Source organism: Molossus molossus, unplaced genomic scaffold, assembly GCF_014108415.1.
Source record: "Molossus molossus isolate mMolMol1 unplaced genomic scaffold, mMolMol1.p scaffold_m16_p_3, whole genome shotgun sequence".
Taxonomy (NCBI): Eukaryota; Metazoa; Chordata; class Mammalia; order Chiroptera; family Molossidae; genus Molossus; species Molossus molossus.
This window is the reverse complement of record NW_023425366.1, coordinates 21539961-21567273: the sequence shown is the minus strand read 5'-3', so window position 1 is coordinate 21567273 and position 27313 is coordinate 21539961. Positions and strand designations below refer to the sequence as shown.

The 27313-nt window shown below is 36.8% G+C and overlaps 1 pseudogene; it reads left to right on the top strand.

The window, feature by feature from the left end:
• Positions 1-7486: 7486 nt before the first annotated feature.
• LOC118641583 lies at positions 7487-27002 on the top strand (annotated as a pseudogene).
• Positions 27003-27313: the final 311 nt, after the last annotated feature.

The following is a 27313-nucleotide window of genomic DNA, read 5'->3' as shown; positions in this document are numbered from 1 at the left end:
GATATAATTTCAATCTTCTTGAACTTGTAGAGACTTAGTTTGTGCCCTAACATGTGGTCTATCTTTGAGAATGTTCCATGTGCACTTGAGAAGAATGTGAATTCTGTAATTTTGGGGTGTAGTTCTCTGTAGATATCTATTAAACCCATTTGGTCTAGTGCTTCATTTAGAGTCTCTGTTTCCTTGCTAATTTTTTGTCTAGAGGATCTATCCAGTAATGGGAGCGAGGTGTTGAAGTCCCCTGCTATGATTGTATTGCTATCGATTTCTCCTTTGAAGTCCTCCAATAGTTTTTAAATATATTTTGGTGCTCCTATATTGGGTGCATATATGTTTATTAAGGTTATATCTTCCTGTTGGATAGATCCTTTCAATATTACGTAGTGGCCTTCTTTGTCTCTAGTTATGGCCTTCATTCTGAAGTCTATTTTATAAGATATAAGTATTGCTACCCCAGCTTTTTTTTCTTTTCCATTTGCTTCAAAGATTTTTTTCCATCCCTTCACTTTCAATCTATGTGAGTCTTTTGTTGTGAAGTGGGTCTCTTGTAAACAACATATAGATGAGTCATGCTTTCTTATCCAATCAGCTACTCTGTGTCTTTTTATGGGAGCATTCAGTCCATTTACATTTAAGGTGATTATTGATATGTACTTATTTATTGCCATTTTTGTTTAGTGTGGTTCTATTTTCATTCCCATTTCTCCTGGTAATTACAGCAGTCCTTTTAACATTTCTTGCAGTGCTGGTTTGGTGCTAATGTATTCCCTTAGCCTTTTTTTTGTCTGAAAAGCTCTTTATTTGACCTTCTATTTTGAATGATAGTCTTGCTGGGTAGAGTAGTCTTGAATTCAGATCCTTGTCTTTCATGACCTTGATTACTTCATGCCATTCCCTTCTGGCCTGTAGTGTTTCTGTTGAGAAGTCAGCTGAATGCCTTATGGGGTTTCCTTTGTAGGTAACCTGTTGCTTATCTCTTGCTGATTTTAGGATTCTCTCTTTGTCTTTAATTTTTGGCATTTTGATTACTATATGTCTTGGTGTGGGCCTGTTTGGGTTCTTCTTACTTGGGGCTCTCTGAGCTTCTTGAACTCGAATGCCTTCTTCCTTCACCAAATTAGGGAAGTTTTCTGTCAGCATTTCTTTGAATATATTCTCTAGCCCTCGCTTACTTTCTTCTTCTTCAGGGACTCCTATGATGTGAATATTATTTCGTTTCCAGTTGTCCCACAGTTCTCTTAAGCTCTCTTCCTGTTTTTTAATCGTTTTTTCCTTTTGGTTTTCTGATTGGTTGATTTCTTCTAGCCTGTCTTCTAATTCACTGATCCCGTCCTCAGCTTCCCCTACTCTGCTTTTTAGACCTTCCAATGTGTTTTTCATTTCTGATATGTCATTCTTTATTTCTTCCTGTTGGTTTTTCATTTCCAACTGGTTTATTTTCAACATTTCTATGTCTTTACTCATGGTGCTCATGTCCTTACACATGCTGTTGAGCTTCCGCAACATCATGGCTCTAAATTCTAGTTCTGTTAACTTGCTTAACTGCACCTCATTTATTTCATCTTCTGTAGATGTCTCTTGTTCTTTCATGTGGCTTTTGTTTCTGTTTCTCACCATTTTGGCTATCACACTGGGCTTTGGAGTCTGCCAAATTTTCCCAGTGGGTGTTGGTGTTCTGCTCTTTTTGGCTCCTTCTCCTGGGTTTGGATGTGCCAGGGAGGACCCACTTTAAACACCACCGTCAAGTCTTAGCTTTTCTGGTTAGTTTTGCACGCCCAGGAAATGGTAGTTATCCTCTAGCTTTTTTTTTGCCTGGTGGCTATTAGTAGAGGTCTCCTGCAGACCCTTGGTTTCCGAGTTACCTGAAAAACTCCCTCAGGTGGTCAGTGTAAGAGGATTTCCTGAGAGTGAAGCAGGTGTTCGTTGTTAATGGGCCTCAATTAGCATTTCAATGGTCACCAGGTGGGGTTGAATCTCTGAGGGAGGGGCCGCCGCCTCTCCCCAGGGCCTTGAGAAGAAGTAAAATGACCACAGTCCTGCGTGGCTGCACTCAGCAAAAGCTCTTAGCACCCTCCAAAACCCGAGTGTCCCCACACAGTTCCAGTCCAGTCTGCCTTCCCTCTGCCGGAGCCCAAGGTGAGTGGCTGCTGCCAATTTAGCCTGTGTCCGGACTCTGTCTCCTGGAGCCGCCTGGGACTTTTAACCTGAGGGCACTGCTTCCAGCCAAGGGCAGCTGCGGCTGTGGCACCAGCTGAAGGGGTTGCACTCAGCAGAAGCCCCAGGACTGAGCCGCAGTAGCGGGACACTGCAGAGGTGGCAGTAGCGTCCAGCAGAGTCTCCTGGTCACTGCGAGTTTGCGCGGCGCCCGCCGAGGGCTTAGCACGCAGAGTTCACAGGACTCAGCCTTGGTAGCAGAGTCCCGCAGAGTCCCCTGGTGCCCGCGAGTCTGTGCAGCTCCAGCCGAGAGCTTAGCAGGCTACAGAGTTCCCAGGGCCCATGCAGGGTCGCAGCCGAGGCGGCAGCAGTAACTTCCCGCCGAGTTCCCTGGCCGCTGCCCAGGCCTCTGCGGACCTTGGGCCCCCGGCCCCCTCTCTCGTCCTCGCAAGCCTACCAGGATTGAGTGGGTGTTTCTGGTTAAGTGGTCCTCCAAGATGTCTTCCGGCTGCCCTTTCCTGACGATTTGCCTTTATTTTCGTTGTAAATCCAGTTTGATCTTGGGAGATGGTCTGTGTCGCTCCATTCACTTCGCCGCCATTTTCGCAAGTTGAGCCTAGAACATCTTGTAATGCCAGACAAAAAAAAAGTGCTCAAGTGTGCGCACACGCACACACACACACAATATGATGGCAATATGTAAGAGGGATAGGAGCCAAACCTGGAACAATTTGAGCAACAATATATAAAAAAGTAGTATTGAATTATAACCCAATTTGTAAAATAAATATCTATGAATTTATACTGATATACAAATAAATGATTTAATGAATGAATGAATGAGAACTGATTAAGTTTCCATACAGAAAAAAATTTAAATAATTTTTGGAAATATTTTATCCTCAAGGAGATGGAATGTAACTCCCCAATTTTTTGAGTGTGTACAGCTCATAATGATTTTATTTCAAAGAGTGGGGTATGGAAACAGAAACAATGAGTACATTTACAGTGAAATATCTTGACAAACACTACCTCAGCCAGGTAAACAAAGTTAACATTAACACTGGTAAATCATGTCCACAGCTTATACCATGTGATTGGAGTGGCACATTACTTTGCGTACTTTCTCCCCCAAACATAACTCCAATCTAGTAAAAACGAAGATACGAAAATCCAATTAAGAGACACTAAAAATATTTTATCAATACTTGCTATAGATTGAATTGTGTTCTCTCTAATTTTATATTTTGAAACCCTAATCCCCAATGTGATTATATTTGGAGATAGGGTCTTTGAGAGATAATTAAGGTTAAATGAGATCATAATGGTGGGGCTCTGGTCCATTAGATGGTGACCTTACAAGAAAAGGAAGAAATATCTCTCTCCCCACCACGTGAGGACACAGCAAGGAAACAGCTGTCTACAAGCCAGGAAGAGAGCCCTTACCAGGAGTCACCCATGCTGATACCCTGTCTCAGACTTCCAGCCTCCAGAACTGGGAGAAAACGAAATTCTGTCTTTTAAGCTATGCAACATTTGGCATTTTGTTGTGGCGGTTTTAGAAGGCTAGTGTAGTACTTTTTGATAGTGTCAAGGTCATAAAAAAAAAACAAAAAAACAAAAAACAAACAAACAAAAAAAAACACAAGAAAATTCTGAGAAGCTGACAGCTGAGAGAAGCCTAAGGAGACGTGAGGAGGACATGGACTGTGACACCCTGGATGGGACTCTGGACTTCAGCTAATAATCAGATAGTTATAGCTTTCCATTAATTGTGGCAAATATACAATGTTAATGTGAGATAATAATAGGGGAAATCAGATATGAGGGATATAGGGACTCTCTTACACTTTAAGTCTATTCTAAAATACAACTTTTTTTTTATCCTCACCTGAGGACATTTTTGCATTTGTTTTCAGATAGAACGGGAGGGAGAAAGGGAGGAAGAGAGAGAGAGAAACATCACTGTGAGAAAGACACATTGACTGACTGCCACCCACACAACCCCAAACGAGGCCGGGGACAAACTGCAACCAAGGTATGTGCCCTTAGCAGGAACTGAACCCAGGACTCTCCGGTCCGCGGGCCGATTTTCTAACCGCTGAGCCAAACCGGCCAGGGCTACAATTTTATTTTTAAAATAAGTAGAATGGCTTCATCTAATTTATGTATAAATATGTGCTCATAGTGTCAGAAAGCTGTTCAACTAATTACTTCATAAACAATCATTGAAGAAATCTCAGAAAAGTTACCACAATGAGGCTGGAAATTAGAGGTGATAATAATGTCCTTTGGAGATCGCACAGTGTAATGAAAAACAATTCCTATATTTTACTGCATAATACATTTTTATTACACAATTTCAAGTTTAGCAATATTTCTATCAAGCATCTAAAATGTATTCCTTGACTTATGTATTTTACAATCCAATTAGAGCGGAAAAGGTGAATATATCTATCTTAGTTGATTCATTTGTAAAACTGGAGGGTTTGGTGGGAAGTACAAATAGAATTTCTAGCTGTAAATACTGTTTTACATGATTAAAGAACATTAAATAAAATAGTGTAATACAAATTGGTTCATGGTTTTCCTTTTTTTCAGAAGCCAACAAACTTACTAATTTGTATTATGTCTATTTTAAGCATAATTCTGGATATAGGAAATATTCACATAAAATATCTTTTTAACATATCCTCCCATGGGTCAGAATATAAGGAATTTTTCTTGTCCAAGAAAATAAACTTATGAAATATGGAAGCTTCATATATTTTCAACTAAAAAGTGGACTACTTTCTCTCATGCATTGCATTCATGGGTAAACATAAAAATAATAATTTTAAATGTTACTATCTCTGAAGTACATTTCACATTTAATTATAATAAATTAAATATATTACATGACTTGAATAAACCTTGATCTCAATGTTTTAACCCAATTTTTATGAAATCTTAAAAAAAATGTTTAATAGTTTGCTGGCTATTTTCAATTACATGTGGGAAAAATGTCATGGAAGCTACCTAAATGCTGCAGCAAAAGGTCAATTACTTCTTGTTGGGTTTTCCCCCGTAAATTAAATAATCCCGTATTTAGAAAAGCAATTTATATTGTAATGATCTTCTAACTACTGTGTCTCTATAAGTAATTCATATTTGATAGTCAGGAACCTCTGGATTAAGAAATAAACCTCCTTAAAGCCAGCTACTGACAGAAACAAATTTAGGAGAATTGATGGCTCCCTCCTTTGATCAAAGAAAAAAGTAATAAGATTTTGTAGCTAAGTCCCTAAGGCACTGACGTTGGCCAATTTTCCAAAACTCAGGGAGGTAAAGATACCATGTGTTTTATTTTAAAAACAATTCTGTTTGAATTGGAGTGTTGGTTCTACGGTTAATGATGTGGCAAGATCAAAATAATTTTCAAGTGGAAAAATAGGAAAGTGACTTCTGAATTTGAAAAGTTATTTATATCTAGAAACATTGAATCAAACACTGACACTCCTCTCATATAGTATATATGTATGTGATACATATTTATATATAATATTGCACAAAATTTCTTAACTTACCCATTATAAATCTTTTATATATTATATTATATATTATACATAAATGAGAAATGTTATTTTATATATAAACATACAAAGTACATGTAATATAATATATATCTCTCATATATACCTGTTATATATGTTTTAGATAGTAACATATAAAATATACCTTTTATTATATTACATATTTTAATTATATATTACATACTATTTATATAGATACCTTTATATTTATACCTCCAATATACCTTTATATCTATACTTTACATATATATTTATATGTTTCAGTTTTCAAATATTAGTGTGAAGAAGAGAAACTACCAGTGCGAAAAGGTCTTTTATCTTCACATACAAATCCGTCCACCAGGAAGAAAGAACAGATCTATTCACATATTTAACCTCTCAAAAGGGTACCTTATTTAAACTAGGGTCTTTGCAGGTGAAATTAAGTTAAAATGAGTCATTAGAACTGGTCCTAATCCAATAAAACTGGTGTGCTCATAGGAAAAGGAAAGCACCAGATAGAGACCTACAGGGAGCACGTGACAAAGGATCCTGAGATCAAAGTGCTGCCGCCCCAAACCCAGGAGTGCCAGACGTTGCCTGGGAACAGTAGAGGAGGAAGAGGCAAAGGAGCGTTCTCCTCCACAGCCTGCAGAGGAAGCATGACCCTACTGACACCTTGATTTTGTCCTTGACTCCAGAACCATGAAACAATAACTTCTGTTGTTTTTAAGCTCTCCAGTTTGTGGTACTCAGTTATGGCAACCACTGGAAACAAATAAAGCATTAATTAATATTGATTAAAAGGATGGAATTTGATATCCTAATTGGTGATTTATCCTCCCTTAATTTTTTTTTTTTTCACCATTTGTTGGACAGAGGCAGAAACTGATTCTTAGAATTGTAGACTACTAGCCACTTCAAAATGAAACTTTCTTTTTCCAAATGAGTTTTTAACAGATGCTAAGCCTTGAGAAGCAGCATGCATGTGTGTCCATATGGATCTTTGTCTATCAGTGGGCTTACCAGTGACTACCTATTATGTACTCAGTACTATGTACTTTCCAAGGTGGAGGACATTGAAAAGATTAGTTAAAATCGAATCCAAAGTGCTCCAAATTCCTATGAGATTGGTGGAGTAATACATAGTGATACTCAGGGTTAGTTATTTCCAGACCATTTTTGTTTAATCTATTTGCTTGACATATTCCAATATGAATGATAAATCTTTCTTTCTAACCCCAGTCCCAATTTAATTTTAATCACATAGTGTCTTTTGAGTTTTATATTTATAGTTACATTCTTTGGAAGAGGGAAACTGTCATTAATTTCTAATCATCAACTGTTTGCATGGAGTCTAGCAATATTAGTAATCCAAAATATTTTAGTAAATGCTTGGAAAAAAGAATGAATACATAAAAGATAAATAGATTACATTTGTGTGCAGTGAGGCTCAGTTATCATGATCACCACATGAGAAAATACAGTGATATTACCGCTATTGACCGAGAAACTGACTATGGGATAGGTTTGTGTAGATAGACCTTGAGTTTTATTTGACTTTTCGAAGCATGCATCAATTGTTGCAGGAAATTAACTTCCTGTTTCCATAATAATTTTATTAATTATCCAGAATCCACATAAGTTACTTCTTTTGGCCCAATCTGGTCATCAATAGCTATATCCTCATTCCATAGTTCATGGATCAGAGAGTAGCTGTGAGTTCCTAGCTGTGGACTTCAGATAGAAATGCCAACTGTTAACCCAGAATGTAGGCTGACATGTGGCATCTTCAAGATGAACTTAAAGGACAGAAAGAGAGTGTTCACATTTGGATCCAAGGGCATGCAGCCATCACCACCACCCCACCCTCATGCAAGCCCCTACTTTTACTTGCCATCTTGGAGAGGAACAAGAGGAAGAAGAAGGTATTTGAAGGACATACTCATTCAGGTGAAGATTAGATATGGACCTAAACCAGAGGGAACCTCTGAAAATGCTAAGCCTTCTCAGATCCATACTGCACAGCAAAGTTAGGATTCATGAGAAAAATTAGTCAAATAAAAGGAAAACTTGTGTTTCCACTGTACATCTGGATAATAAGTCGTCAAGTTTTCCACCTGGGTTTCCATGCTCAAGCTTCTTCTAAGCATTAGCTGCACATCATCATCTCTTCCTTAAATAGATTTTACTCTTTAGTGCTCTGCACACTGACTGCATCATTTAATTGAAAATTTTCTTATTGCCATCCCTTGTGACCTTAATTTGGTAAATCCAGTAAATACTTATCAGTCATCATCTTCCTCAAGTTTACTGTAACCTTTGTCAGAGAAGATTATACTTTTAAATACATATATATATATATATATATATATATATATATATATATATATGTTTTCATTGATTTTAAAGAGAGGAAGGGAAAGGGAGAGATACAAACGTCAATGAGAGAGAAACATCAATCAGCTGTCTCCTGCACACCCCCTACCAAGGATCAGGCTTTCAATTCAAGTATGTGCCCCTACTGGGAATCAAACCAGCCTCCTCTGTGCGTGGGATGATGCTCAACCACTGAGCCACACCAACTGAACAGAGATTATACATTTAAAAAAATAATTTTCTCCTGGCTTCTCTGATACTCTGTTCTAGTTAGTTATTTACATTCTTAATGTCTTTGTACATTGTGTCTCCTCTTTGTTTAGAATTGTTTTGCTACTTCTTGCTGAAGTATGAACATCTCACACCTTATCTTCTTTTGTTCTCCTGCATGATCTTTATGTAACCTCATTAATTTCCAAGACCTCACATGCCCCTCCTAGCTAATGCCTCACTGTTTGCAATGGTTCTCAACCTGTGGGTCGCGACCTCTTTGGGGGTCGAGCAACCCTTTCACAGGGGTCGCCTAAGACATAACAGTAGCAAAATTACAGTTATGAAGTAGCAACAAAAATTTTATAGTTGGGGGTCACCGTAACATGAGGAACTGTATTAAAGGGTCGCGGCATTACGAAGGCTGAGAACCACTGGTTTATGGGTTATACTTCTCTGCTACCAAGATGCGTATTTCAAACTGATCATTTAAGGTTTCCATTTGGCTGGTTCACAGAACATAATATGCCGGTAACTAAACACAACATAATACGCCCAAACATAACTTGTTCCAATGAATCTCTTGATCTAGTCCCATGTACCATTCAATTCTTTCTATAATATTCTCTATATTAATAAATTATCCTCCCTCAGTCACTCAATTTGAAGACATAAAAATATTGTTTAACATTCACTGTTACTTAAACCACTAGATGCAATCCTTCACAAAGTTTTATAAATTGTAACTCCTATATATATCTCCACACTGTCTATTTCTCTTCGGCTCTGTGACAATCACATGAGCCGCAGCTAACATCTGTCAGATGGATTACTGAAAGAGTTTCCAAATTGGTCTTTCCTTCTCCACTATTTGCTCTGGGAAAAAAAAAAAAAAAAATCTTTCTCTGCACAGCAGCTAGAGTAATCCAAATTAGTTTCTTGCTCTCCGCTATGATTAGGATAAAATATAACTTCTATAAATTCTGTATTTCTGCCCAGAAGTTCTTACATGATTCAATTCCTTCTTGAGGCATTTTCAGCTTGTCCGCTTCTTTGTTCCATTGTACAGTCCATGGCTCTAAATGCACAGTTTCTTCTTGAAATAACAGACCATGTTTGTTAACCATGGTTACTTTAACAGTTTAAGAACATGTAATACATACCTACACAAAAGAGGATACATTTTCTCACCATCACTCAGCTTAAAATAGAAACACTAAAGTTCTTTAAAATTGTTTTCCAGTTTACATCCCAGGCTATACCCTGTTTCCTATAGAAAACCATTATATGTCAACAATTCTCTTGCAAATCTTCATATTCTTACTACATATTTATAAGTCTGTAAAAGTATATTGCTTAAATTTATCTTTTTTGTCTAGTTTTGTCTTCCTTGATAGAATCATATTCCCCTGTGATTTTTTTTTTAAATTTAATGTCAGGGTTTTGAAATTCATTTATTATATCAAACTGTAGTTTATTTATTTTCTTCATATACATCCTTCTTTGAATGGGAACACTGACATGCATTTTTACATTCTGTTTTTGATACAGAACTGAATTATTCCTCGCTTTTTATTTATTAATAGCGGTATTAAATATTTTTATACATGGATCCCAGTGCGTAGAACAAAAAATCTCACACCATAAGAAATGTATTTAAAACATGGGGAATTGACAATAATAGACCATTTATTAGCCTACAACATTTAACATTTTATGTGACTTAAATTTATATACAGGGTGGAGCAAAAGTAGGTTTACAGTTGTGAGTATGCAAGACACAGTTTATTCTTTTATTATTAATTATTATATTACTTTCCATGTGAATAATAGTAAACATACTTTTGCCCTACCGTATGAATATTAAAATTGGATAAATAAGTCAAAATCAATTCTAATGTAGGGATATATCAATTATTTTCACTCATTTTAGGCCTTGTCTTTTTAGAGCATGCTTTAATAAAGTGTTAATATGATTAAATGTATTATTATTTATCATTATTGTGTTTTCTTTTAGAGTCTTTCAGTCCTACATTTCTTCTTAGCATAGAATGCTTAACATATATATATATATATATATATATTTAAATATATATTTAAAAATACACACACACAGACATACACACACACATTATTCCACTGTTTATAGTTTTTACTGGTGCACATAATGATGTTGATCTTTTTGCTTTTAAGTGATGAAAATTTCTCTTGAAAGCTTTTAAAATATTCTGACTGCTTTTGAGAATCTTAAATTTCAGTAAAATATATCTTGGTGAAGACTTTTTCTTCTTTCTCATATTAGGCATTCTACGGGTCCTTTTATTTCTGAAATGCTTGTCTTTATTATTTCTTCAAATATTTCTACTTTGCTATTATTTTTCTTTGACTTTTTCTAACCCAGTTATTGCTCTTGCTGTGTCTATGTTACTTAATAGTTTTTTGTTTGTTTTTTAAATTTACCGATCCTTCTGTACATCTTCTGTGAAACACCTGTTTGTTCTCCCAACCTGCATCTTTTTCAAGGGTTACCATAAGACATACCACAGACCGGGTGGCTTAAACAACAGATATTTATTTTCTCTCTTTTCTGGAGGATGAAGTCCAAGATCAAAGTGTCCCCAGGTATTGTTTCTGCAGAGAACCCTCTCCTTGGCTGGCAGGTGGCTTCCTTCTCAGGGTCCACAACCTGGTGGTTTGTGTGTACATCCCTGGTGTCTCTTTGTATGTGCAAATTTCTTTTCTTTTTATGAAAATATATTTTTAATTGTAGCTTACATACACAGATGTCCTCTTCTAAATAAGGACTTCAGTGATATTGGATTAAGACCCACCCTGAAGGCCTCATTCAACTTAATCACCTTTCCAAATGCAATCATATTTTGAGGTACCAGGTTTAGGCTTTCAAAGTATAAATTTTGGGGGAACACAATGCAGCCCACAACTCAAAATTTATTTATCAGATATTTTACTATTTATGTCATCTTTGGAAATTTTTTTTTATTTTTGTGTTTTTTTGTATATAAATGTCTATTTGTAAACTTATTCACTTGTTTTACATTAATAGTGCATTTTCTACATCAGTCTCTCTATTCTAACACTTCTGTTTCTTGTGCTATTTGTAATTAAGGTTTTCCCTTTTATTTTTTGTTATTCTTTTTTTCTCATTTGTAAATTTGTTTTAAATTAGTTTGCCTCTTTAGATGTCTTTTTCTTTTAGTACATGACTGCATGAAAGATGAAGACACATAAACTTATGTGTTTACACAAACCTCAGGATGCACAAATTGAGGTCCCAGGAGTTCCCAGGAGAAGCAGGTTTGGGCAGTGAACTTTGTACTACTCCTTGGGTTTGGAAATGAAAAGTACATGGGGGTTATTGCCTAAAGCTAGTCAATTACCCAACTCTTTTCTGCAACTTTTGAACTGATGAAGATTTCTGCATTATTTATCTGAAATACATTTTTCCTAATGCTGTCATTTTGTGCATTCAAGGCATAGGCATTTTCTCAGGTAGCTAGAGTCTTTTATTCTGATCTGTCTGCCACGAATTCTTATGCCTGCTTTCTGCTCCAGGTGGAATCAGCCTCTTCTATGGCCAAAAAAACACACAAATTTCCTACACTGTTTTCTCAGTTTTGTAGCTGTTTTCAGAATCCTGGATGTTTCACATTTAAGAGTGGGTCTAACTTGATGGTGACTGCAGCCTAGCTAATTCACCACACTTGTAGAAACGTAAACATCTCAACCTCATATTATTATTACTACTTCTATAATTATCATTTTAAATCGACCATAACACTTTCTCCCAATATGTATTCCAACTTACTCTGAATAAAGGAAATATGATAAGGTCTGTAGGATCACCACTTTTTCCTATGTGTATATCACATTAGCTAGTACATATTAAATGCTGTATAGAGCATTATTTAATAAATGAATAATTTATTGAGCAAAACAAAGCACTTGAGATATCATCTATGCATAGTTTCATAAAAATAAATGTTATATTAACATGTTATATTATGCATTTTCTCTAGCTATTGACTGCAATCTGTTCTTGAAAGTGAGACATAATAAGGCAGACATAGCTACTAGAAAAATTTTATATTCTTCCCATAAATATTATATAAGCACTTAAATGTAAACCATTACATTAGTTTACATCCCCTCTCTGGATAGTGAGCCTATTAAAGTTGGGAGCAATTTCTTACTTAAGAAAAGAATAAATTATCATCAAATATTTACTTTAAGTTTTTCATATGCCACATGCATTTTGATTGGGATGACTGACGCAGTCCTATCTTCAAGGAAAACATGTACTGAGAGGGTAGAGGACCATGGAAACAAAGAATGGTAAACAATAAATGTTGAGAAATAAAGATTGATTTAGTGGAAACAAATTTAACTGGAGATAACAGAAATGCCTGTCTAGCTAGGCCCTGGTTATGAAGATGCAACTGAATTTATTTATTTTTATTTATTTATTTATTTATTTATTTATTTATTTATTTATTTTTTATCCTCACCTGAGGACATTTTTCCACTTTTCCAGGTAGAGTGGGAGGGAGAGAGAGGACGAGAGACAGAGAGAAAAACATCGAGGGCCGGGGACAAACTGCAACCCTCAGCGGGAACCGAACCCGGGTCTCTCAGGACCGCAGGCCGACGTTCTAACCGCTGAGTCAAACTGGCCAGGGCAAGCTGCCACTGAATTAAAATGTTTAACTGGCCATGCTGTAGTCCAGAGAGATTAATGCATTTAAATATTTAGAAGCTCATTAAACATAAATCAAAAGTTAAACTGGAAAGGTATAAAGTTATAGATAGCAAGTAATTCCGAGAACTCTCTTGTCTGTTTCACCGTGGAGGACAGTGTTAGCTAATTACCAGATTCAGTAGTTATAGGAACCAAATATTACATGGACAGGTGACATAAATATAAATTTCAGTTAAAAATAACCAACCACAAAAAATTTTAACTTAAAAAAAGAGGGATGTCACAGAATTTTTTCAAAACAATATTTTGAAATAAATATGTGATTCGTTTCTAAGCTTCAAAAATGTAACTATTAAAAATTTATTTGTGGTGGGTTTTAGAGCCTTAAGACATAAGATTTATTGCAGATGCAAAACTACACATTGTGTTATATAGTATAACACAAATTTAAATAGCAATCTATGCCTAATAGGAGATTGTTCTCTGTTCTTTCCTAGCATCTGGTTTTATTCGCCTTTTAAATAACTGGCATGTGTGGTTCAGAAAAGTGCACCCTGATTATTGACTCTGCTTTCACTCTGAGGGAAAACTGTTGTTAATGTTGGTAAATAATGATTGTGCCGAACAGAGTGTGGGGAATTATACGCACTGTTCTTACTGCTGAGAATAGCAAAGTCCACAGAAGTTCTTACTTTAATGGAGAATAGCTTTTTTTAATGAGACAAAATAATGAAATCAGAAAATAAACAGATAACATGTTTGATAGCTAAACAGGTTAGGAAGAGAAGTAACTCGGGGAAGGGGATAGGGGAAGACGGGGGATGCAATGATGTGGATAGAAGAGACCACTCTCTTAGTGTCATGCTGGATAGAGACATAAATGCAGTGATGGAGTGACATGTTCTGGTGCAAATGAGTCCAAGCAGGGGTTGCTGCTAAAGAACACTCCAAGTCGGGGATGCTTTTGATGTTTTGAGAAATAACACAGAGGCTGGCATAGCTGGAGCAAAATGATGGAGTAGAGAGAGTTACATGAAAAAGGAGGGTAACGATGCGCGTGTGTGTGTGTGTGTGTGCACGTGCATGTGCGGTGCGGCAGGGGGAATCTTGTAGGGAGATGAAAGTCATCAGAAAACATCATGAGGAAAGCCTGTGGGACAGTGAGCAGAGAAGAGATGTTATTTAACATGAAAAAACACAGAACAACACAGACAAAAAACAACAATGAAGAAAACCATTAAGCTGGCAGGCAGAAGGAAAAGAGGGTACAGGTAGGGAAAATCAGATAGTTACAGGCAGAGTCCAGGTGGTAGATGATATTGGCTTTGACTAGGGCAGTAAGAAGAGGTAATGAGAAATAAACAGATTCTAGAGATATTTCAGAGAAAAAGAAAAAATAGGATGCGCTATGAAATGCAGGGTAATAAGACCAATGTCTGAAAAACTCCACAGATCTTCCTATTTCTAAGGACTACACTGACGTAAGGAAGAACTGGATGCATCCAGCCAGTAGCTGAAATACGTCAAGAGTCCAGACTTTTATTCATGTGGGTATATCTTAAGAAGACTGCTTCCTTTCCAAAGATTACTTTTTGATCTTCAGAAAAGAATTAGGGAGAGGAGAATTAATGACACTTAACAACAGAAAGGAAGATAAACCTTGTATTAATACATTAGCTCACTCTACATGCTTATGGCGTACATTTAACAGTGCTCATTGTACTGTGGAAAAGTAAGACTCCACAAAGGTTCACACCTTTTCCTAGGAGAGAAAAACATCAAGGAACTTTTAGTAAAAAGCCTCTCAGATAGCCCATATGATTCCCACCTTTTGGTATTCATGCCCTTATGCAGTTTCCTCACATATTGTATCTGGGTCAGTCTGTGTTAGCAACAGAACGCTGTCAGAGTGATGCGTGTCACTTCTGAGCCCAGGTCAATGCCATCATATTCATTCTTCCTCTGCTCCCACCCCACGCCCCCCCCCTCTCTCTCAGTCTCTGCCTCCTGTCTGTCTCTCAGTCTCTGTCTTCAGATAACCCTCTCTTGGGAAGAGTCAGTTGCCATATTATGAGGATACTCAAGCAGCACCATGGGAAGGCCCACAAGGTGAGAAATTGAGGACTCCTGCGAACAGTCAACAAAGAACTGTGGCCTCCAGCCCACAGGAATGTATGTGCATCATCTTGGAAGCAGTTTCTTCAGCTGCAGCCAAGCTTTCAGACACCGGCAGCCCTGGTGGGCATCTTGGCGGCAACTTCGTGAGACCCCCAGTCAGAACCATCTTGCTAAGCCACTCTTGAACTTCTGACCCACAGGAACTGGGAGGAATCAGAACTTATTTTTTTTAGCTGCTGAATTTTGCAGTCATTCTTCATGCAGCAATAATGAAGTGAGACACAGTTTAGAAGTGAGACTGTCACACTGATGCAACACAGACTTCACACGTGAGGCTGGCTTTGCAGCTAGAGTGGAAGCCGCAAGAACCTTGACTGAGTACTGGTGAAAGCTGCTACTCTTTCCACAGACTCTTTCATAGATGTTTATAATAGTGTGGTGGCACTTGAGGATGCTTAGTAAAAAAAATGTTGGCCTAAAATAGTAAAAAATAAATATATTAGACATCCCACTGGAAATCAGACATCCAAAGAGATCGGAGAGAGAGCCATAACTGTAGCCAGAATCAGTTTCGTCTCTACCCAATAAATACAGTTAGTATCCATAGCTAAACTGTTCATCTCCTACAGTGTGCAGTTCCTACTTGTTATAAACATTCGTCCAGGAGGAAATGTCAGAGCTTTCCTGTCCTGCTGGTACAAATCCAGTACCAATCAAGAAGCCTGCTCTTAGCACCTCATTTGTATTCTAGCATTAGGCAGGTCCCTCTACTGGCTCTTCCAATTTACATTATTTCTTTTTGGTAGTTGCTATCAATATGAGGTCAAAAGTGTGCAGGACTGGGGTGGGGTGTGCAAATCTGTCTTCTTACCTGAATGCCTTCATGAGAGTATCTTGCCATGTTTTAAAACAAGGAAAAATCATTAAAGACACCTTTTCCCCTAAATAGTCCATTTAGCCATACACATCTAAAATTTGTGAATAATGAATGGGTTCTTGCAATCAGCTGCATTTTACAAACGAGATTCTAAGAAATTAGGGATAATAAAAGAAAAAAGTCTTTATGTATATCCATCCCACATTGTTTCCTCACATTCTAGGCATCCTCTTCAGTGTGCTTTCACTGTGTTATGAGAAAGGCAAGGTGTTCTCCCTCCTCTGTCTGTGTCTTCTGTATCTGTGTAGCATCTGCCACGCCTGACATAATTTCTGGATAAACACACACTTTGTTGTGGTGATAAATGCTGCAATCCCAACTGTGTTTTGGTGGTAGAATCCATTTCTGCTTGGGCTCTATGACTTAAATGGAATTGTTTTATGCAATGTCAAGATACTTCAAAGCAACGTCAGTGTACTTCCAGCCGTCCATAGCGAGGAGAAACGAGGATAAAATAGTAAGTAGGATACAAAGGGCCAAGAGAGAAAGATGAGTACATTTCATCATTAGTTTTCAAATTCCCATTTTCTGTTTCTCCTGAATACTTTTATGTTATCAAGATCTTGACTTAAAATAAATACAAATAAGTTCCATGCTACCAGCTAAATAAAATATATATTTTTTGATCCTTAAAGAGGAATTACTGTTCCTTAAGTATTACAACTCTGTGCTCAGAAATTATCTTTGGCAATGCAATCTGATATGATCCATTGAGTTGAGAAACTTAAGTACTCAGCATGATTAAACTGTTGAAAAATGTGTATTTTTGAATTCTCTGGTTGATTTCTCTGATGACAATATAGATAAGTTTTTTTCTTTACCAAATTGATGTGAACTATTTTCAATACATAGAAAAGAATCTAAATAAAAATTGAATTTATAATGAGAAGCAATTTTCTCAAACTGTGTTGATTAAATAATTTGTTTCCCATTCACTTTACTAAGAAGAAAAGACACAAGAAAAAAGAAGGTAGTATTCTTTAAGTGAATTTTTGAATCTTCCAATTCAGTTTCTTTTATCCAGAATATACTTTCTTTGGGAAATGTTGTATGTAATTACTTTGTTTCTACTAGATATCTGTTTCTACATTGCTATTTTTAAAGTTTCCTCCATATACTAAAGGTTTTATTTAAATACCATTTGCAGATTTTGCAGAAAACTCTAGAGTATTTTCAACCCTTTGTCTGGTTAAAAAAAACTAGTATCAATTTTTTTCATATGCTCATGAATCAGTGGGCTCAGGCATATTCAATTGGAACTGAGATAGAGAAATAAAAGAAAATGGGGAATACTTGTAGTAAAAATGTAGATGAGCACACTTTTAGAAAGAGTAAATTAAATTGGAGATGTATGGCTAACGTGACTGAGTTCCAGGCTCTTCATTTTAGCGATTTGCATGGAAAAGCAATAGAGCATTAACAAACTATTGTGCAATCTGGTGTAATTGCGGCACCCATGCAACCCGCACACGTCATGCCATGGATGTATTTGTATACAAAATAACTATGATCCTGGCATAACAAAGAAATGAAACTTTAAAGCTGGATTTTATGTGATAGGGAAGAGAGATTAAAGAAATTATGGAACTAAGGTAGGTTTTTACTCTCCTGTCTTCTCTCAGGAGCTGCCAGACGTTATGCTCACACAAATAGATTACTTGAAAAATGCATTAAAATGTACAAATTATGTCTTTACAGTGAAATTAATGACCAGTTCATTCACCATAAAAGATAATTTTACAAAGGCAATGCTGCATCATTAAAGTTAGCATTTATGCAACCCAAATGTGCAGAGTAAAATGACAGCGGCTTTCTCCAAACGGCACTATATTCTACTAAAGTGCCTATCATTTAAAATGAAGAGCAATAACACGACTCCACTCTCTTAAGGAGAAAAAAAGGGTACTGCTGAAGTCATTTATCTTGTCCTGAAGAATGAGAATTTTAATGGTCTTCAAAATCTTAAAACAGAGTGCAGTTCTATCATTGGAGTATAACATCAAAATTATGAATTAAAGGGCAGTAATTATATGGTAGATATACTAGATTGTTTAATTTTGAGACAAATTATCATAATTATATTTAGGTAATTTAATTTGAGAGGTATTAGAGTACTTTTATAGAATTGTGAAGTCCCACTGAGTTAGAAAGAACTAGACTTGAACCTACTGTCATATTCTATAATTAATTGAGTCAGTGTTAGTGAACCACCACCAAGTCAATGTTTTCAACATAGAACACCTATCTGTCACAAAGCAAGGGAGTTTTATAGCCAGTGTATTAGGAAACCTGAAATAGAAAATGGGATCAATCTTGTACTTTATATCGGTGCACTAAACATACAGGCAGTAAAGTCATACCTACTTAGGATTACATTGAACCTCTTTATAGGGTCAAGTGATTCTTTCATTAGTTTCAGGGAGATGGCACCCTTTCTTATTTGTCCTCTTGCCATTTCACTAGTCAGATGTCAGAAGCATGAAATAATGCTTTTATACTCCTATGTTTTCCATTCTATTGGGAGGATGATAAAATTTATTTTATTTTTAAATTATTTATTTATTTATTCATTTATTTATTCATTCATTCATTTGTTTTTTGTTACAGATGAGGATGATGAAATTTAAATTTATTCTGCATTTTGACGCTTGAGAAAAGAAGGCAGTTACCAGTTATGAGTAGATGAGTAGTGTAAAATGTATTTGATTACAGATTCAAAAAATGTGGCAAAGATTATATTATAAAAAGTAATTACACAGTGATGTCCTACCTGTATCTAGATTATGTTTATTATTATGTATTTTATTTATTTATTTATCTTTAATATGTTTTATTGATTTTTTTTTTTTTTTTTTGGAGAGAGAGAGAGGAAGGGAGTGCAGAATAGAAACATCAACATGAGAAAGAAACATCTATCAGCTGCCTACTGCACACCCATACTGGGGATCGAGCCTGCAACCTGGGCATGTGTTCTGACCAGGAATTGAACCAGGACCTCTCAGTCCATGGGATGGCACTCAATCCACTGAGTCACACCGGCTAGGCTATTATTTATACTCTAATGTCTGCTGTCCAGAGCAGCCTATGTCTACTACTAATATGTTGAGGTAACTATGTATGCACTGGATGGACATTTCTTGGGAATATATACTAAATGACACAGGTATTATGGGTACAGAAGCAGGACTTAAGGCAACTTGATGCTTACATAAAAGAGGCAGCTGGGTGATCTTACAAGGACATGTATCCTAACTGAGATTTGCACTACTGATAAACTATGGTAAATAGGCTCTTTGGTATATATTGAGACAAGTGGTGGTAGGTGTTATCTCTATTATACTGTCTTTTGTTATAAAAATGGATTTTAGAAAGCTTACAAATCTGCATGCAGTCAATATAGTATGAAGTAGACCAAAAAAATGTAAAGAAAAATGTTAAAAACAAGTAAAAAGAAAGCAGAAGTTCATCTCCAGAAAACAATATATATTGTCAATTTCTATCCTCTTGATGAAAGTATATGATAAAATTTGATCTCACGAGTTTAGTAACTAATCAAAAATTAATAAAAATAAACCTGCTATTTACAAAGTTTCAACACTATATTTTTTATATGAAGTGCTGCATAACAATATTAAAATGCTCTAATGTTCAAGACCATTTTTAAATGGCTATAACAATGCAAATTGAAGGTATAAAACTGATAAGCCAGTAGCCAAAGAGATGTTTAATACCATACTCTTATTTAGCTGGTGTAATTCAATTTTAAGATGAAATGTCTTCAAAAGGAGTACAACTCATATTTGCAAGTGATTCTTCCTCTCTCTCAACTGCCACCCCCTAGAAACTTTATAATACTTGACACTAGATAGTTCTAATGTATGCTTCTTGGTAACAAATACATTACAGGAAAATCTGGATGAGAACAAACAAGAGTTATGTTCTTACAGCATATTTCCGGTCACAAAAAAACATCAGCAAATTTTTAAATAAAGACCCAAAACAGTTCTATTATCAAACATTGAAATATATGTGAGCTATATGTACACTTAAGAAAGATTAAGAAAAACAAGTAAGCCATTTTTTTTCCAACTTGCTTATTTGAGTTCAGGGTTGCAGATGGTCAGAGCCTTCCCTGGCAGCTCAGGGCACAAAGCAGGCTCCCAACCTGGACAGGATGCTCTTCTATCACAGATATGCAACCCGAACAGGCTGTTTTTCCATCACAGGGCCACTCACATCTACACCTATATTTATGCAGACTGGAGAAATTTAGACACACCAAATTCAATGTGCACGTCTTTCGGATCTGGGAGAAAACCAGAATACAGCCCCTCGTTTATTGTGGTTAATCCATTCCAGACTCTATTTGTTGCACGTGTTGTTGAAGGATTCCTGGGGTGCTCGAATACATAGGCCTGCAGTCCATACGTACAGTAATTTTAACTTTAATTGTAATACAGCGGTGTGTAATTGACTCAGACAACCGAGCATGCGCTGTATCATTTTCACTGTCTCGATCAATTTTTTAATGCATATATTTGAAAAAAATGCGATAGAGTGAAGCTGCGAAAGTTGAAGCACAAAGTGGTGAGGGACGACTGTACCCAGAGAAGACCCATGCAAACATATGGAGAATGTGCCAACTCCACATAGACAGTGGCCCTGGTTGACTATAGATAGATGATATAGATACAGATATATAGATATATAGATGTGTGTGTGCGTGTATACACACATATATAGTCTCACCAATGTTATAATGAAATGTTGAACAAAACGACTTTAATTGAGGACCTGCTGTAAAAGAATCTCCTAGAAACCCTTTACCTAAATGGTGTATATTTTGTTGTACTTGCTTTATCATCCTCTCTCTACATTTCTTCCTTTCTCTCTTTATACATATTTACCCATTTATATGTATGTGCATTATTATGCAACTTTCTTTTTCTTAAACTATTTGAGAGCAAGTTGTATATATCATGTCCCTTTACCCCTAAATACTGCAGTATGTTCAGCCTAAGAGCAAGGCTATTTCCTTACATATCAACATTACAGTTTCAAAATCAGGACAGATGACATAAAATACTATTATCGAGTCTTTACTTCGCATTCAAATTTCAACAATTTGTCAAAGAAGTTGATTGTAGAAATTTTTTCTCAGACAGAATCCAAGCATATTTAGTTGTCAAGTCTCTTTTGTTTCCATAAATTTTAAATAATTGATATTTTCAAACACATAAGAAATTATTAAGTGGTGTCTCTTAAATATTTTTGCATTTTCATATGTTAGGCTATTTCCAGTTATATAAACATTTTAGAACATTATTTTTGTCATATATATTGAGAAAAAAACCTTTCAAAAAATTCTTGAACTTGCATGTATAACAGTCTTACAAATGTGAAATAATCAGAAATGACTACATCATCATTTTTGTCTCTTGCAAGATTCAGATTCCACTAATAATTATTACCTACTTCAAGTGTCAGATGCTAGACTCAGTGATCTCAGACATATTGGCTCATTTGTTTGGGTCAACAATCCTGTGCATCATCTCATTTAATATTAGCTAGCTGATAGACAATGAAGATACCACGTACTAACATCAACTGTGCATAGTTAATACTGTTGAAACTGGAATTTAAATCCAGGTTCAGAATTCTACTTAAACAAATTTGTATGAAATGTAATAAAAAATAACGAGGGTCAGAAGTAAATTAAGTTCCAGAGGGAGGGATTATACCACCCCTGAATATGAGAAATGAATGAGAATTTTGGCTTCGAATGTAGATGTGCATAAGCATTTGTAAATAAACATACTCATCTACACTAATAGTTTGAAACATCATAGTTGCATCCATCCCTGAATTACACTGTGCAGACTTCACTGATCACAGAAATGGGTCTTAGTAGGAACAAGTCCATTATTCATGACCAAGAACAACCAGTAACGCTTACTTGTAGAATTGGTTGGGATAATTTTGTTCTTTAAGCAGGGTGTATTTATTTATTTATTTATTTATTATTTATTATTTATTTTTATTTTTATTGCCATACAAGAAGTTATTGCAAATCTGTTGGCTTCAAACAGCACCCACTTATTAGCTCACAATTCTCTAGGTCCAAAGTGTGGGTGGGCCCAACTGGGTTCTGGGTTGAAGCAATCTGCAAGCCAAAATCAAGGTGCTGGCCAGACTGAACTTCTATCAAGAAATGATAAAATAGCGTCCACTTCCAGGCTGGTGCCGGCCGTGGGGGACCCCATTCTGAGCAGCCCTAGGTCCGAAGTTCCGCTCCCCTGTTTGGCGGTCAGCCAGGCCTTGCTCTCCGCTGCTGGAGCCCTCTGAACCCTCACATCACCTCAAGGCCAGCAACTGTGTGCTTAGTCTCACCCTTTAAATCTCTCGCAATTCCCCTTCTGCTACCGGCTGAAAAGAAAATGCTCAGCTGTTCAAAAGCTCATGTGATTACATTAGCCAGAGTAATTACTGCAATCGGGAGGTCAACTGATTATACACTTAATTACACTTGCCACATCCCTGAGGTGATGTAAAGTAACATAATTATGAGAATGATGTTCCTTGTATTAACATTGCCAGGGATTATGCTGAAAACTTTGGTGGAGGCCACTCTCTAAGTGCTGACCACCTCACCGGACATATTTCTTTTATCCCCTTTCCTCAGTCAGCACAATCCCTCTGAGAATGGAGTTGCTTCTTTGGAACGACTTCCTTTGCAATCTAAATATTTAAGGCCCCCCTTTTTTTCAATTAAGATTTTCACTTGACTTCACTATATTATTTGATACTCTTCATAAACTCTATGTTCTCTTGGTTTTCACAAACCTATTTTTTTCTAATTTAATTATACATCCTTAACCATTTATTGGTCCAATTTTCTTTGCCTGTACATTTGTGTGTGTGTGTGTGTGTGTGTGTGTGTGTTTACTGTTGTTTGTTTTTCTTTTACCAGCCTTGAAATATCCACCAAGCTTCTGAAATACAATCTTATCTTATAGTTGAGTTTTGCTCTCATGGACTTCATGATCATACTTCAACATATATTTCTAATACTGCCTTCCATCTTACTATGTAGTCTTTGGCTTGTATTTGAAAGAGCTCATTATACTCTTCCTCCTCAAATGTCCAAACACCTGTCTTTTCCCCCAACATGTTTCAGTTAGAAAAATCATAGCATATTCAGGCATTCACAACAGAAATTTCAAATGTAGTGTTTTGCTTTTCCTTTCTTTCTCTTTCTTGTTCATTTTAATAACAACAAAAGTCTCCTGAATATGTATCTTTTTTATTACTAGTATCAGAAATTTCATCATAAGTGTATTAACCATACGCTTAAATTGTGAAATTTTCAAGACCCCATTCTGTTACTTTTATACTTCATGAACTGTACAGATTTTAGAGTTGTTGGAAAGTCAATATATCTGTAGATTAAAACAAATGAGTACCTGAAATATGATATTTTTCTAAGATAACAGAAAATAGACTTTTAGTATTGAAGAAAATGGGCAACAATTTTGTCCTTACACATTGCATATGTTTTCATAGCAAATTAAAAAAAAAAAAATAGCTCAAACAGTAAAAACTTTTAATTGCAAAATATGTGAGGGTTGCTCCAAACTTGTTATGATGCATGTCTAAAAACATAAATGGTACTTAACCCTTTATTTGGGATTTTAGGTTGTATCAAAGCTGGTAAGGTAGATTTTGGGTTTGTATAAAGATAAATTATGGAACTGCATTTTGGTAATATTGACAGCTATAAACTCAAAGATGAAATCTTTGCCAGGAAATTCCCTTAGCCCAAGAGAGCTGCCTTGCCCAACTTCTTGCCCGATTCTAGGCAATCACTTATATCCAGTGATTGAAGGATAAGAAGTCATAGCACATTGCCTCAAAGCAGAATTATTCTGAAGGACCATCCATACTCTGGTGTCCCACTGATCAGCTGTGGCCTTGGCTGAAAATACAACATTGCTTTACAGTTTAACAATCCCTCTCACAATTCAACTCTTTCATTATCACATAGACCTTAAGAACTTTTGCTACTGTTTTGGTGATGTATTAAATGTTTTCATAATTATGAAATGATATACTAGGGCTTTTCTCTGATCATCTCAAGATACCTACCTGAAATAAAATTTATTTCAATGCATCCTGCAAATTCAGTCGTTTCTTTTTAATTACACAATCCTCAGAAACAACGATTCTAAATTATTTTCAACAGGACAGCATCATTTGTGGTTTTATTTTTTAAATGTTTTGACACAAAACATGTCTAAGTTATGCATCATTAAAAATAATGGTAACCTAAACCATGTCCTATTCTATGTCTCCAAGATTTCAGTTTGTGATTTTTCTCAAAAAAACTCCAAAAATCCCTAATGCAAGCTATTTAACAGAATCACCATCTGCCTGCCCTAAACTTTAACATCTAGAGGAAGGCAGAGTCTACTGGGGAAATGTTCATGTGTATCTCAGTTGAAAAGAGAAGACTTCCTAACCTCTTGTTGTCCTCTGTGCTTGGGGAGATGGAACACCACCCAGTGCTGCTGCCTAAAGGTGCAGCTGGCTGCCTCTGACCTCCTGGAGTCTGGCCAGCAGCAGTCCAATCTGTGCTCTGCCACCAAGGGACTTGAAAAGTTCAGGCACGGCCTCCTGTATTGCCAATTCCACCCTAATTATCTCAAGCCTCAATAATCCGGTACTTATTATCACAGGGCTTTTTTCACCAGAATGACTGGGGTTGCATTTTCTCGATCAAATCTGTAGAATTATTACTGATAGACAGCTTTTCAAATGCATGCTTTGGGTTCCAATATTTATGAATTTAGTAAGTATATTTTCAGTATTTTTTTAAAATAAAGCACAATCTAAAAACTTTCAATTTAAGAAAAATAATAGTTAACCGTATGCCACAGCTAGCAAGCGATTTTTGGGACATTTATATCAAATTATTGAGAATAAAAGGAAGATATAATTATCTCCAATTTTATCAAGTTTACAATTTTGATATCCATTTTTTTTTTACTACAAAACCACCTAAAAATTCTTTGTGATAACTCTTTTAAATTAGAAAATAAACTAATTTTTTTTAATGTTTTGCAAGAAATAGGCCAATCAAAAGGGTTAGATAACTGGAGAAGCCTAGTGAAGTTACTCGGACATGAGGTTGCTATTTAATATGTTGAAGAAAGAACAATGTATTTGTTAGCACTATTATTTTCTTTAAAATACTATTGGTAAGCCCTGCCAGTGTGGCTCAGCGGCTGAACCTCGATCCAAGCAGCAAGAGGTCACCAGTTTGATTCCAAGTCAGGCACATGCCCAGATTGTGGTCCTAGGCCCCAGCAGGGAGCGTACAGGAGGTGGCTGATTCATGTTCTCTCTCACCCATGTTTTTATTTCTCTCTCCCTATCCTTTCTCTCTAAAAATCAATAAAGAAAAAAAATAGAACGTGATTTTTAAAATACTTTTGGTAATTCTTACTTCTGAGTTTTACTGTTTCTTAAAGTATTTCCATATTTTTGCCCCTTAGATCTCCCTCAAAAAACGTGTGTGTCACTTCTCCACAAGGCAGAAAACACTAAAATATGGTTTTTCTTATTTTTTTCCCCCTGACAGCACAATTTAAATGAGCTTCCTCTTTCCCACGGTCCTCATGGAACTAACACCATCACTGAGTTATATTATGAACAATGATAACAGAACTCCGTCTGCATTAAACCTCTTACTTTGAAGTAATTATTCCTATAGACCAGTGGTTCTCAACCTCGTTCCTAATGCTACTTCCTAATGGAACTTTAATACAGTCCCTCATGTGCTGACCTCCAACCATAAAATTATTCTCTTTGCTATTTCATAACTGTCATTTTGCTAATGTTATGAATCATAATGTAAATATCTGATATGCAGGATGTATTTTCATTGTTACAAGTTGAACAGAATTGGTCTCGGCCTCGGCCCTGGGCAGCTCCGGAGTTCAGGTGCCTGGCCCAGCAGGCTGCCTGTTCCGCTTCAGTGCCGTGGAGGTGGCCTCTTCCCCTCGTGCCTCCTCCCTTCGGCTGACCGCTCGGAGATTCCCACGGAGCTCTCGGAAGCCCAGGACGGTGCTGGGGGTGCAGTCGGCACTGCCCCCTACCAGTAGGCGATTCCCATGGTAGCATCCGGTAGTCACTGTGATCCTGTTAGATATCGAAGGTACCACAACCCCGACGACAGCTTTCACGAAGGACGCTTTATTTCCTTACATCAAAGAAAATGTTGAAGAGTATTTGCAGTCACACTGGGAAGAAGATGAGTGCCAGCAGGATGTCAATCTTTGGAGGAAACAGGCTGCAGAGGACTCCCACCTGGATGGGCTGTTCCAATCCCTGCTGCCTCTGAGAATGGGCAGATGGCCAGCAGCGGATGACCCAGGCCGCGGCAGATGATGTGTGCGGGCAGATGTCTCTGCACCGAAGACCAGGCGCCGAAACAGCCCAGGGCCACGTGGAGGGCAGCACTCACAGCGCGGCCGTGAAAGCAGAGTTCCTGGAAGATGTAGTTCCAGCAGTCAGACAGTGGAAAGAAGCTGGAATAAAGATGCATATTTATTCTTCAGGGAATTAGAAGCACAGAAACTATTATTTGGGCGTTCTACAGAGGGAAATATTCTTGAGCTTGTTGATGGTCACTTTGATACCAAGATTGGACACAAAGTGGAGAGAGAGTTATCGAAAGATTGCGAACAGCATTGGGTGCTCAACCAACAACATCTTGTTTCTGACAGATGTTACTCTAGAGGCCCGTGCTGCTGAAGAAGCAGATGTGCAGGTGGCTGTGGTGGTGAGACCTGGTAATGCAGGACTGACAGAGGATGAGACTTCCTACAGCCTCATCACCTCCTTCAGCGAACTGTACCTGCCTTCCTCCACCTAGAGGAGGATTTCTAAGGAAGACCAAACTGTCTTCACAGAGTTGTCCTGTAGTCTAGTTTTATTCTAGTGGGAAAGTAACTTCCTTTAAATATACATATAAACACACATATATATGCAAGTTTATATGTGTGTTCAAATTATCTTTCACAGGCACAGAGGTTGGGGGCACATCCCAGTTCAGTGAACAGGAAACTAATTTAAAGATATTTTTATGTAGAAATTGTTTGAAACCACAGCTCTCACCCTTACTGAGGGCAGAATGTAGTTGGTAGAAGAAATGACTACAATACAGATCTAATGTGTTCAGTTTAT